Source organism: Ursus americanus, chromosome 8 (genome assembly GCF_024610735.1).
Source record: "Ursus americanus isolate L20-20 chromosome 8, mUrsAme1.1.p, whole genome shotgun sequence".
NCBI lineage: Eukaryota > Metazoa > Chordata > Mammalia > Carnivora > Ursidae > Ursus > Ursus americanus.
In genome coordinates, this window is record NC_142134.1 from 81,112,681 (window position 1) to 81,123,139 (window position 10,459).

The 10,459-nt window shown below is 62.6% G+C and overlaps 1 long non-coding RNA gene across 7 annotated transcripts; it reads left to right on the plus strand.

The window, feature by feature from the left end:
• Nucleotides 1-970: 970 nt before the first annotated feature.
• Nucleotides 971-9,474, plus strand: LOC123775560 (uncharacterized). Of its 7 annotated transcripts, none has more exons than XR_006775102.2 (5): nt 971-4,345; nt 4,796-5,884; nt 6,289-6,398; nt 6,482-6,603; nt 7,316-9,474. It is a non-coding gene; the product is annotated as an uncharacterized LOC123775560 (long non-coding RNA). The 7 variants fall into 7 exon arrangements; XR_006775100.2 differs by having other exon boundaries at nt 4,796-5,520; nt 5,786-5,884; nt 6,482-9,474; XR_006775103.2 differs by having other exon boundaries at nt 4,796-5,333; nt 5,417-5,884; nt 6,482-9,474.
• The last annotated feature ends 985 nt before the right edge of the window (nt 9,475-10,459 follow it).

Genomic DNA, 10,459 nt, shown 5'->3' on the forward strand with positions numbered 1-10,459 from the left:
GCCAGGCGGGCACATGGGGTGGGGGGGAACTTGGGGCAGGGGTGGGGCAGGCGGCTGGGAAAGGGATGAGCCATCCGACCCAACCCAAGCAGTCTCTGAGCAGGGACCATGCAGCAAGTTCGAGACCTGGGCGGTGGAAGGGGAGGCTGGGGAGGGGCTGGCGGAGGTGGGGTGCAGTGGGGAGCCCCACGGTTCAGTGACCCCACACACCCACTGTGAGGGAGGGCAGGATCCACAGGGCTGGAGCAGGGGAGGGAGTGGAGAGGCAGGCAGAGACCCCAGCCCGCCCCCAGGCCAGAGAGGGCTCCGGGGTTGGCAAACAGCCCGGGGTTTCTGGAGCTGAGGAGCTGACTGGGCTGCTCGGCCCGGTTTGACTGTGGCCTCTGTGTGCTCCTTGGTCTGGAAAGGGACGAGCAGTCTTACAAAGTACGAGGCACTGCTCACCACCTGCCCAAGGACGCCAAGGAGGGAAAGGAACGGTGGCTGAGGTCAGTACCCCGAAGTACACGTCCTGAGCACACGCGCGTGCACAGCACGGCCCGGGCACACCCGCCGCTGTCTGCGTGGGGACGAACACGTGCTGGGTGCACGCTGCTGCACGTGTGTGTGTGAATGCACACACACACAGGCGTGCGCACGGACACGCAGCGAGGCCACGCTCCCCCCAGTCTGGCTGACTTCCTAGCACCAATGGTGCAGAAAGGGAAGCTCGAGGGGCGCCTGGGTGGCACAGCGGTTAAGCGTCTGCCTTCGGCTCAGGGCGTGATCCCGGAGTTCTGGGATCGGGCCCCACATCAGGCTTTTCCGCTGGGAGCCTGCTTCTTCCTCTCCCACTCCCCCTGCTTGTGTTCCCTCTCTCGCTGGCTGTCTCTATCTCTGTCAAATAAATAAATAAAATCTTTAAAAAAAAAAAAAAAAAGAAAGAAAGGGAAGCTCGAGGAGTCACGCGGCTCCCGGGGTCGGGGTCCAGGCTGGGACGGAGCAGCTGAGGGGAAGGACTCGTCTCACGACACGACCCAGAATGTGGGTACTAGAGGGCCTCCCCTGTCCAGCACGAGCAAGAGGGTCACAGGTCAGCCAGGCTGGGACTTGGGGAGGCAAGGAGGGGACAGGCCCCTGGTGACGTGAGGCTCGGGCTGGTACAGTGACGGCAGATCCTGGGGGACAGAGGCGGGTGCCCTGACCCTGGGCTGGGGCTGGGCAGTGCCCACTGGAAAGGGGCACTGGGGCAGAGAGGAGGGGGCTACAGGACAGTCAGGGAGGAAGAGCTACACTAGGGGGTGGGGACCAAGAGACATGGGCCCTCCAGAGCCCCTGGGCCAGGCTGCCAGGCCCTGCCGTGGGGGTGAGGGAGCTGAACCGTCCCTGCTCTGAGCCGGCTCCTTGTTGGACAAGTGCACAGCTCAGAGGGAGGGCGGAGGGAGATGGGGCCCGAGGGTGTGTGTGTGTGCGCGCGCACGCGTGTGTGTACCTGCATGTGTGTGTGCACGTGTGTGTCTGTATGCGTGCCTGCACGTGTGGGAGGGGTCAATGGGCAACACGCTCCAGAGACACGGGGTGGGCTTGGCAGCCCTCGGGGCAGGGCCTGACTCGGGCCTATTGTGAGCCGCGACTTCCTGTCACCACGCGGGGACTGATGACGCATGGCCCCTCTCTGGGCGCCAAGGCACGTATACTTGGTAGTGACATGGAATTAAGAGTATGTTATTTTTGACAATTTTGAAAAACACTTGAAGGAAGCCAGGAGGCATCACCAAACCAATGTCAGAGATCTCCTCTTTAGGGACATCCCCTCCCTGTCTCGGGGCCTCAGTATCCCCTCCAGCAAGCCAGAGGCTGAGTGGCTTAGACCCCAGCACTTCGCTCTGGGCATCTCCTCTCAGGAAGAAAGGTGAACTTATTCTCACTAAAGTGTTGAGGGCTTCCTTTGTCAGCAGCCCGGGTGGATTGTGTTTTAGACGCCAGAGGAAGTGTGTCCGTGGATAAACCACAAAGGAGAGTCCCACGTGGAGTTTCAGGCAGAGGTGGAGACCCTCCCACCCTCCCTGGCCACCCCTGGGGAGGGGCAGGGCGGGCCTTTCCTGCTTGGGTCCCACTCCTCGGTTTGCAGCTTGGCTCCCTGCCCCCGGGCCTGTGCGTTGCCCTTGGGGCCTCGCTTTGCTCATCTGTCACATGGGGCGACAGTAGGCCCATCCTCAAGGGCTTGGTGAGGCCTCCGCTGAGATGTGCTGCAAGGATCTGGCCACAGCTCAGCACAGGCCTGAGCCCGGGTGCCTGACAGACACCGGAGGCTCCCGGCACGCACACGTGGAGAGCGCGGGCAAGCGCGCCCCTGCACACCCGGTGTGGCGCCCCTGTTGCATGAGAGGAAAGCACTCCCGTGGGACCGGCACCCACGGCCCTTGGAGAGGACTCGGGAATCCCCGTGTGCTCGGGCCCTGTCGGCTCCTTGGGGGTCTCGCCGAGGATGCCAATCCATGAGGGCTGGGACGTTGTTCACTGTTACCGCAACCCAGGACCTAGACACGGCACACGCGTGCCCCGTGAACATCACAGTGTGGGTGACTGAGCGCGTTTGGAGGAAAAGCGGGGTGTAGGGGCTGTGAGCTGCCCTGGCCATCCTGTCCCAGCAGACGTGGTCGTCACCGTGCCTCCACCCAGGTGTGCGGATGAGGCCACACGGCGCCCTGGGTGCGGACAGGGACGGGGGTGGCACACGGCGCCCTGCGTGGACAGGAACGTGGCCCACCACAAATAGAACGATAACCAGCGCTCTTGGTGAGGGGCTTGGGACACACAAGCACTTGGCTCACATGCTCTCCTTCCCCATAGGTCACTGTCCCCACGTGCAGAAGGGATGGAACGAGGAGGTTTCAGGAGTGAGGGCAGGGGGAGTCGCGGCCTTCGGGGAAGGAGGAGACCCTGATTCCTTCTTTCCAACATTCCAAGTCGCTGCTTCAAAGGGCGGAGCGAGCAGCCCCAGGCCGCGGACAGGACTCAGAGATGGCCCGTGATGAAAACCACCAGGAGCAATGTGGGTGGGCCCAACCCAGCCCCGTGTCCCCACAGGGGACCCCACTGTGCTCTCCGCATGGCTGTGGCTCCCCAGAGGAGCGGCTGGTCTTGGGGAACAAGGGGCTCCCAGGCAGCAGCCATGCACGTCACCCTCCGGCCCGAGACGCCCAGAGCCAGGTCAGCGGGAGGGTCCTTCCTGTATCAGGGAAGAGTTCTGGCCCCCGGGATGGCTGCCCAGAACAGCAACATGGCAGCAGGAGAGATGCTCCAAGCCACGGGAGATTCGGGTCCGGGCCATGCCGGGTTCTGACGGCAGGCAGCCTCCGTGGGGGACTCTGGCCAAGGAAGCCCCTCAGAACTTGCCCAAAGTGCCCTTCATTCTTCCAGAGGCAGGGTCTGGCCCTGTCCGCTCCTCCCCAGCAGCTCAGATCGTCCCTGGCTGAGCTGCTGAGCCAAGGGGGGCTGTGTGATGGGGGGCATGCAGCAGGAGGTGCCGGGCCTTCGGAGTTGCCAGAGGCCTGGCCCTGGAGTCGAGTCCACACCAGGGGGTGTTTCTCCCTCGGGAAAGGGAGGCACTAACCCCTGTCCCTACACGGTGGGCAGCCACCTCTAAGCGCTGGTGGGAGCCCCGCACAAGCTCGCTCCTCTTTCCTCCACCTCCTCGCCCCCAGGCCTCGGTTTCCCCGTTGGTTAAGTGCAGGGCCTGGGCTAGACCCCCTCCAGACCTCCTCCAGTCTGGGGCTCCTTCAGTCATTCAACCATATATTCTACTTATCTGGCAAGTGTTTATAGAGACCGTTTTGGTCTGCAGACATCATGCCAGCTGCTGAACACGCAGCAAGGAGCAAGAGGCAGGCTTCCCGGTCTCCGAAAGGGATGCCATAACAAGCAGTGTCAACGGCTGACCCTGATGTAATGGCATGTGCCTGGGGGGGAGGGAGCTAACCAACAAGGGCAGGCAGTTTAGGGGTCACCGGAGAGGTGTCCCTGCAGAGAGGAACACAGCTTATGTGAAATGGGGGAGGAATAGCAGGTGCAAAGGCCCTGTGGCAGGTGAGCTCGACCATGAGCTGTCCACAGAATCACGGACACTCCTTCCTCTAAAGGAGGCTGGGAGCCCCTGCCAGGGAGGGGAGGGTGAGACCCAAGAGGTCATAGCACCTACTCGGGGTTTATGCCCTATGGGGGTCCACAGGGGTGTGCTCCCCAGGGGTGTGCTCCCCAGGGGTGTGCTCCCGCTGGCACAGTAAGGGCCAGAGGGCCAACTCCAGGCCCGGGAACAGTCCGGGAAGAAGCAAAGCCGTCTGGAGTCAAGCTGACAGTCAAGGAGGTAAGAAACAGATGCGTCTGCGCGAAACTCAGCTGCAGACAGGCTGAGGGTCAGGGGTGGGGCTGGGGACAGGGAAGGATCACGGCAGACTCCCAGGTTCTGGGTTGAGCCCCTGGGCAGAGCACAGAAGAAACTAGCCGCCCTGTGGGTGTGTGAAGCTGGGGTGCAGGTAGGGAGCCTGGTGGAGAAGCAAGGGACCCCGAGGGCAACGGCAATTTGGCAGGGCTTTCCACTGGGGAGCAGGACACGAGGGGCCCCGGCCCCAGTCTGGCTCTCTGTCACTTGCTTTGTGGACCAGGGGAGGCTTCAAAAGGGCTGGGGGGCAGGCAGGCAGGGCTCAGGGATGGGGCCCAAGCCCTCTGTACACTGGGGGAGACTGAGGCTCAGAGAGATGGGCAGTGCCCTGCTCAAGGCCTCAACTCCCCCTCCCATACCCCTGTGTGCCCACAGCCAGGAGCCCAGTCTCTGATGCCTCCTCGGCGTCCCACCTAGCAGCACGGAGGAAATGCGCCAATCCGGAAGCCCAGAAAGAGGTCTGGAGCATTTCATCTCCCCGGTCTCTTCTCCCTGGCCAGCTGGCTTCGTTCACCGGAGGGGCACCCCTTAGCCTGTCCTGGCTGCCCCGGGCATAGCGGGGCCCGGAGAGGTCGGGCAGATGGCCAATCCAGGCCTGTTACCCCGAGCCGCCTGGTCCATCCAGGGAGGAGAGGCCCCTGCCTGAGGTCCCAGAGTGGGGACAGCAGAGTGGACAGAGCCCAACGCCCACTCTGACCCGGGCTGGCCCTCGAGGCAAGCGGCATCTCCTGGTACTTATAATGAATTTTCCACATCATTTGATGTCTTGTGAAACATAATGCCACACAGAGTCATTTTTCAAAAGCAATTAGGCTGAAGTTTCCTGTGAAGGACCTGCCACCAATTTACCCACAAACAATCCTCTCTCCTCCCCCAGCAGCCCTGAGAGGGGCTGATGCAGGCGCAGCGGAGGGTGAGTCGGGTGGTGCCCTCCGATTGACCGATAGCGCCTGGGCCCAGGAGCCTGGCTGCAATCGATGCTCTATATTTAACCAGGATGACAAATCACCGCCCTCAGGAATGTTCTAGAATCGTTCTGCCCCTCCCATGGAGCTTCCTGCTGGAGAGGAGGCCTGCTCCCTGCTCCCAGCCTCAGGAGGGTGAGAGTCCAGGGTCCATTGGCCCAGGGAGGCTCCCCAAGGCCACCTGGGTGAGTGTCCTAAGGCCCCACGCTGAGCGGGCTAAAGACAGCAGATGTTGCTTCTCTCGGAGTCTGGAGGCCAGACGGCGGAGATCAGCAGGGCTGGGCTCCTTCCAGAGGCTCCAGGGGAGGCTCCCTCCGGCCTCTTCTGGCTCCTGGGGCTCTGGGTGCTCCTGGGCCTGTGGCCTCCCCCCAGGTGTGTGTTCTCCTCTCCTTTCTCATAGGGACACAGTCGTTGCATTTAGGGACCCCCCTGGGCACTCCAGGCTGATCTCGTCTCAGGACCCTTCGCTGAATCACATCGGCACGGACTCTTGTTCCGAGTAAGGCCTCGCTCACAGGTTCCGGGGCTGCAACACGGACATGCTTTAGGGGAGGCCGCCATTCAACCCGTGGCATCACCCGCAGCTCGCCTGCCACGCAGAGGCAGGAAGTGCCCCAGTAACAAAGGACCGCCAGGCTCCTCTTGAATGCTCCAAGGGACGGGAGGTCTCACTATCTTACTTTTGAGGAGTTGTGCCCCCACCGATGGTCTTGGGTTCCATGGGCGCCACGACACCTCGATTGCCCTCCCCCTCTGAGACCTGCCTGTCTCCCCCAGTATGTGGGCCCTCCTCGGGGTTCACCCCCAGGTCCAGGTGCCCCGCTGAACCCCTTCATTGCAGGTGGAGTTGGAGGCATTCTCCTGAGGTCTGAGAATGCCCTCAGCTCTGACGTTTTCCTGCAGCGTGCACTGGCCCAGGTGGGCCCATGGTGCATTCTTCCCTGCCAGGCGGGCGCCTCCGTGCTCACAGGCCATCACCGGCATCACCTGGCAGTGGGCCCGGCTGAGACGAGGTAAGAGGCCATGAGTGTCAGCCCTGTGAGGGGCATCTCCGCACACACGCGAACAAACGATGACACTCAGTCCCATTCTACAGGTGGGGAAGCCGAGGCCTGAAGCGGTGGTTACACAGCTCCCCCCAGAGGGAAAAGGACTCCAACCCCAGCCTGCCTGTGTCCACGCCTCTGAGGCCAGCAGCTGGACGAACAGACTGGACAGGTACTTAACTCATGGCTAGAGTAGCCCAGCTCCCCGACAGCCAGAGTGCTGTCCCCATGGGGCCCCAGGCCCCTGGTCGAGCTCCCACGGGCCGCCCACTGTCCACTGGGAGGGACTGTCATGGACGCCCTGGACTCTGGCTCCCAGGGGACCACGCTGCCTCCAAAGCTCCAGACCTCCACGGGACAGGGCAGGGCAGGAAGAGCTGGCATCCCCTTGCTGTTCTGACCCTCCGTCTCCACCTGGAATGGGGACCAGCTCACAGGCTGGGAGGGTCGGGGGAGCCCAGCCACAAAGCCTCCTTACGGTGTGGCTCCCTGCGGGATGGGGCCAGAGCCCCACGCTGGGCCGGAGGCGCAGCACCCACATCCACCATGGCGGGATGGGGCGGGGCGGCCGGGCCGTGGAGCTGCGCACCTGCTTGCACGCCAGGAAGCAGCAGCTAAGGAAGAAGGCAGGAGGATACAATTAGTAGGTGACTAATTAACCAGTTTAAAGGCCACAGAAGGAGATCTCGCTTAACTGGTTAAAAAGAGCAGAGGTGCAGGACTACCCCCTCTGCAGCCGGCCAGCTGGGAGGTGGGGGAGAAGGAAGGCCGAACATCTACTAAGCCCCCCCCACCCCGGCGCGGGCAGAGAGCCCCAGGGGCTGCCACCCACCAACAGGTAAACTGAGGACAGAGAGGTAACATCATTTCTCCCGCACACGTAGCCGGGATCTGAAGCCAGAGTCCCTGTTCCTTCTCGGACTTGCGAGGACCAGTGGCAGGAAAGCACAAACTTGGCTTTATCTCATGAATGACCAAGTGGGCGGGCTGGAGCCCCTGGGCACCTGCGAGGGCCTCCACATGTGCAGGCCGGCTGTGGCGGGACGGCCAGAGGGCCCCTGTGGCCAGAGTGCGAATCTGAGCAGAGTGGACAGTCTAGTGGTGGGGTCCTCGCCAGCTGACCGCACAGCCAGGGACATGGGGCTCCAAGGCGGCTGGCAGCCAAGGTGCCACGGGAGCCCGGACCCCTACATCTTCCCCTCTGCACATGCGGTGGCCCTGGCTGGCCTGCGGTGACTCGCACAGCTCTGCCCCAGCTTGGCCTGGAGGGGACAGTGAAAAAGATGTAAGGGGAGCCCCATTGTCCCATCTCGGCCACAGCCGTGTCCAGCATGGTCAGCAGAGGGTGTGGCCGAGATGCTGGCCTTGTGCCTCTGCATCCCTTGGCAGATGGTGGGATCCCAGCATGCCACGCAGGCTGCCCCAGGCTGACCGTGGCTGACCCAGGCTGCAGTGACTCACGGGTCTCCAGTCTCCAAAGGACAGTCATGGGGCAGGAGGAGCAGGTGTCTCCTGAGTGTGGCACCGGGACCCGCTTGGCATAAATAAAGACCAGCGCAAGTATCAGAGCCGCCCGGTAATGAGTGAGCTCCCCATACCGGGAAGGCTCCAAGCAGCGGCGAGGCTAAGTCTGGGAATGGCCACATGCAAACCTTCACTCGAAAGTCATTCGTTATATTACCCCTCCTTCACACGGACAACATTCTGACTCCTGCAACCACAGGGGCGGCCCGTGGGGACCCTGTGCTCCCAGGGCTAAGCGGTCCCGGAGGACCCTACAGCACGGCTCCGCTCGCGTGAGGAGCCTGGACGACCCAGAGCCCCAGAGACACAGGTTGGGGGGGCCGGCGCTGGAGGAGGCGGTGTCGGTGACGTCACGATGCTGAATGCTCTCTGATGACGCTGAGCGGTACAGTCAAAATGGTTCCGATGAGAAATTTCATGTCATGCGTTTTTTACCACAAACACACATTTTTTAGAAACTGGTCCACGGTCGCCCTGCCACGCAGTCTGGCCGCTGGTTGCTGAGGGAGCCACGGTGAGCAGGACAGATGCTGTGGCTGCTCTGGGGACTTGGGTCTGCTGGGGGGAACCGGGTGCAGAGGTGCGGAGAGAACGGGGGAGGGCCGGCCTCTGGGAAGAGGTGAGCGCCATCTGAGACATGAGCCAGGTGGGCCGCAGCAGCGGGGGACAAAGCTGGGGCGGGCCGTCGGCAGGTGGCAGGCAGGGAGAACTTAACCAGCCAGCGGGCAAGCAGGCAGGGCCGCACCCCGAGGGGCCGCGACCTGGCGGGAGGGAGCCCCGCCCTCCACGCTGAGACTCACTGTTTGCTGGGCCACGGGAACCCCCGCTCCTCCCAGCGTTGTCCACGGCGGCCTGCAGCCAGCACCTGAGGCCCAGCAGCCGGGCGGAGCGGCACTCGTTCCTGAGTGCACTGAGAACGTTTTCTGGAAAGATCCTTCCTTGTGTTCATAGACAAGGAGTCGGGGCGTGCTGTGTTTGTCAGAATTGCGTCTCTTCTGGGAAATAAAGCCCCTCTGGTCAGGGCCCGAGTTAGCTTCATGCTTCCAGAGACGACCCTGTCCCCACCAAGGTGCAGCCCAGCGGGCAGGGGATGGGCCACAGGAGGCTCACGGGCCGTCCCCCCACTGTCACCCCACATACTTTGTCTGAATTTAGTTCTGTGCCTTACGCACAGTTTTAAGCCCCTAAGTTCCAACAAGTGTAAAATTCCCAAGCGAGTTAAAAGTTCTAGTAAAAAGAGGCCCCAAATTACTACAGAAGCGAAAGGACACCGTTTTTAAAATAGAATGGGTGAGAATGACAGCAGCTGTGCACTCAGTGGGGTGAGTCATTCGCTGGCATCGGTCCCCAGGCCAGCGTGCGTCACACCTCGCGGAGGGGCTGTGCCACCGCCAGAGCCCTGACACCCAGCACCTCGGTCGCAGGCCGCGGGGCCAGGGCTGGGAGGGGACGGGGAGGCAGTGTTCACCCCGAGCCATCCGCGGGCCAGGCACACGGGCCACACACACCCGGGATTCGAGGCTGCAGAAGGGCAGGCGGGGGAGGGCAGGCGGGGGAGGGCAGGTGCGGGAGGGTAGGCTCAGGGGCAGGGCTACAGGAACCTGCCTGTGCACACCACCATTCGCTCATCTGTTCATTCGTTTGTGCATTCATTCATTCACCCCGTGCGCCAGGAGCTGCTCGGGCTCTGGGACCCCACCTGTCGGCAACATCAGAGAAGGAGGCCCTTGGTCAGTGCCGCTCTGATGACTGACCTGTGCTGGACCCAGGGGATGAGGGGCTGAAGGAGGTTCCAGAATTGTCAGGGAGGTCCCCACTGCACCGACCATCACCTGCAACAGGCAGAAATCCCGCCGGGAAGAGACGTGTCACAGGAGAGCTGGGCTGACCGTGCCCAGGACGCCTCCCCTAAGCTAAGCTTACGGGACAAGGAGATTCTTGGTGAGATGTGTGTGCTTCCGATGGGAGGCCAGTGTTACCGGGGAGGAGGTCCGAGAAGCCCCAAGGCACCTGCGGCTGGATGCCACCTGTGGGGGGTAGGGCGGCAGGAGCCGTGTGCCCCCGGCCTCCTCGGCGGGTAAAGGATTTCACAGTTCACCCTAGAGCAGTAGGGAGCCAGGGGTGGGTTAGTTCTAAGTCAGTAGGATCAGCTGGAAGGGAGGCCACCCCCATCCCTGCCCAACGGGGGACCGTGGCTTAGACCAGGGCTGAGACGTAGGACACGGAAGGCGCAGATGGAACGTGGCTCCTGTGGGAGAAGAGACTACAGCGCTGCGGATGGTCAGGTGGGCCAGAGCAGGACACCAGGGGGCATCTCGAGTGTGCTGGAGGCTTGGGCAGGGGATGGGCAGGAGGGGTGCGGGAGCCGTCGGATTCTGTCCATGCTAAGCTGGGCGTGTCGGTCTGGAGCTCAAGAGCAGGACCCACGGGGTCAGCTGGGAAGCTGCCACCACACACGTGGTATTAAAGCCACAGGGAGCGTGGAAAGTGGGTGAGCAGAGGCC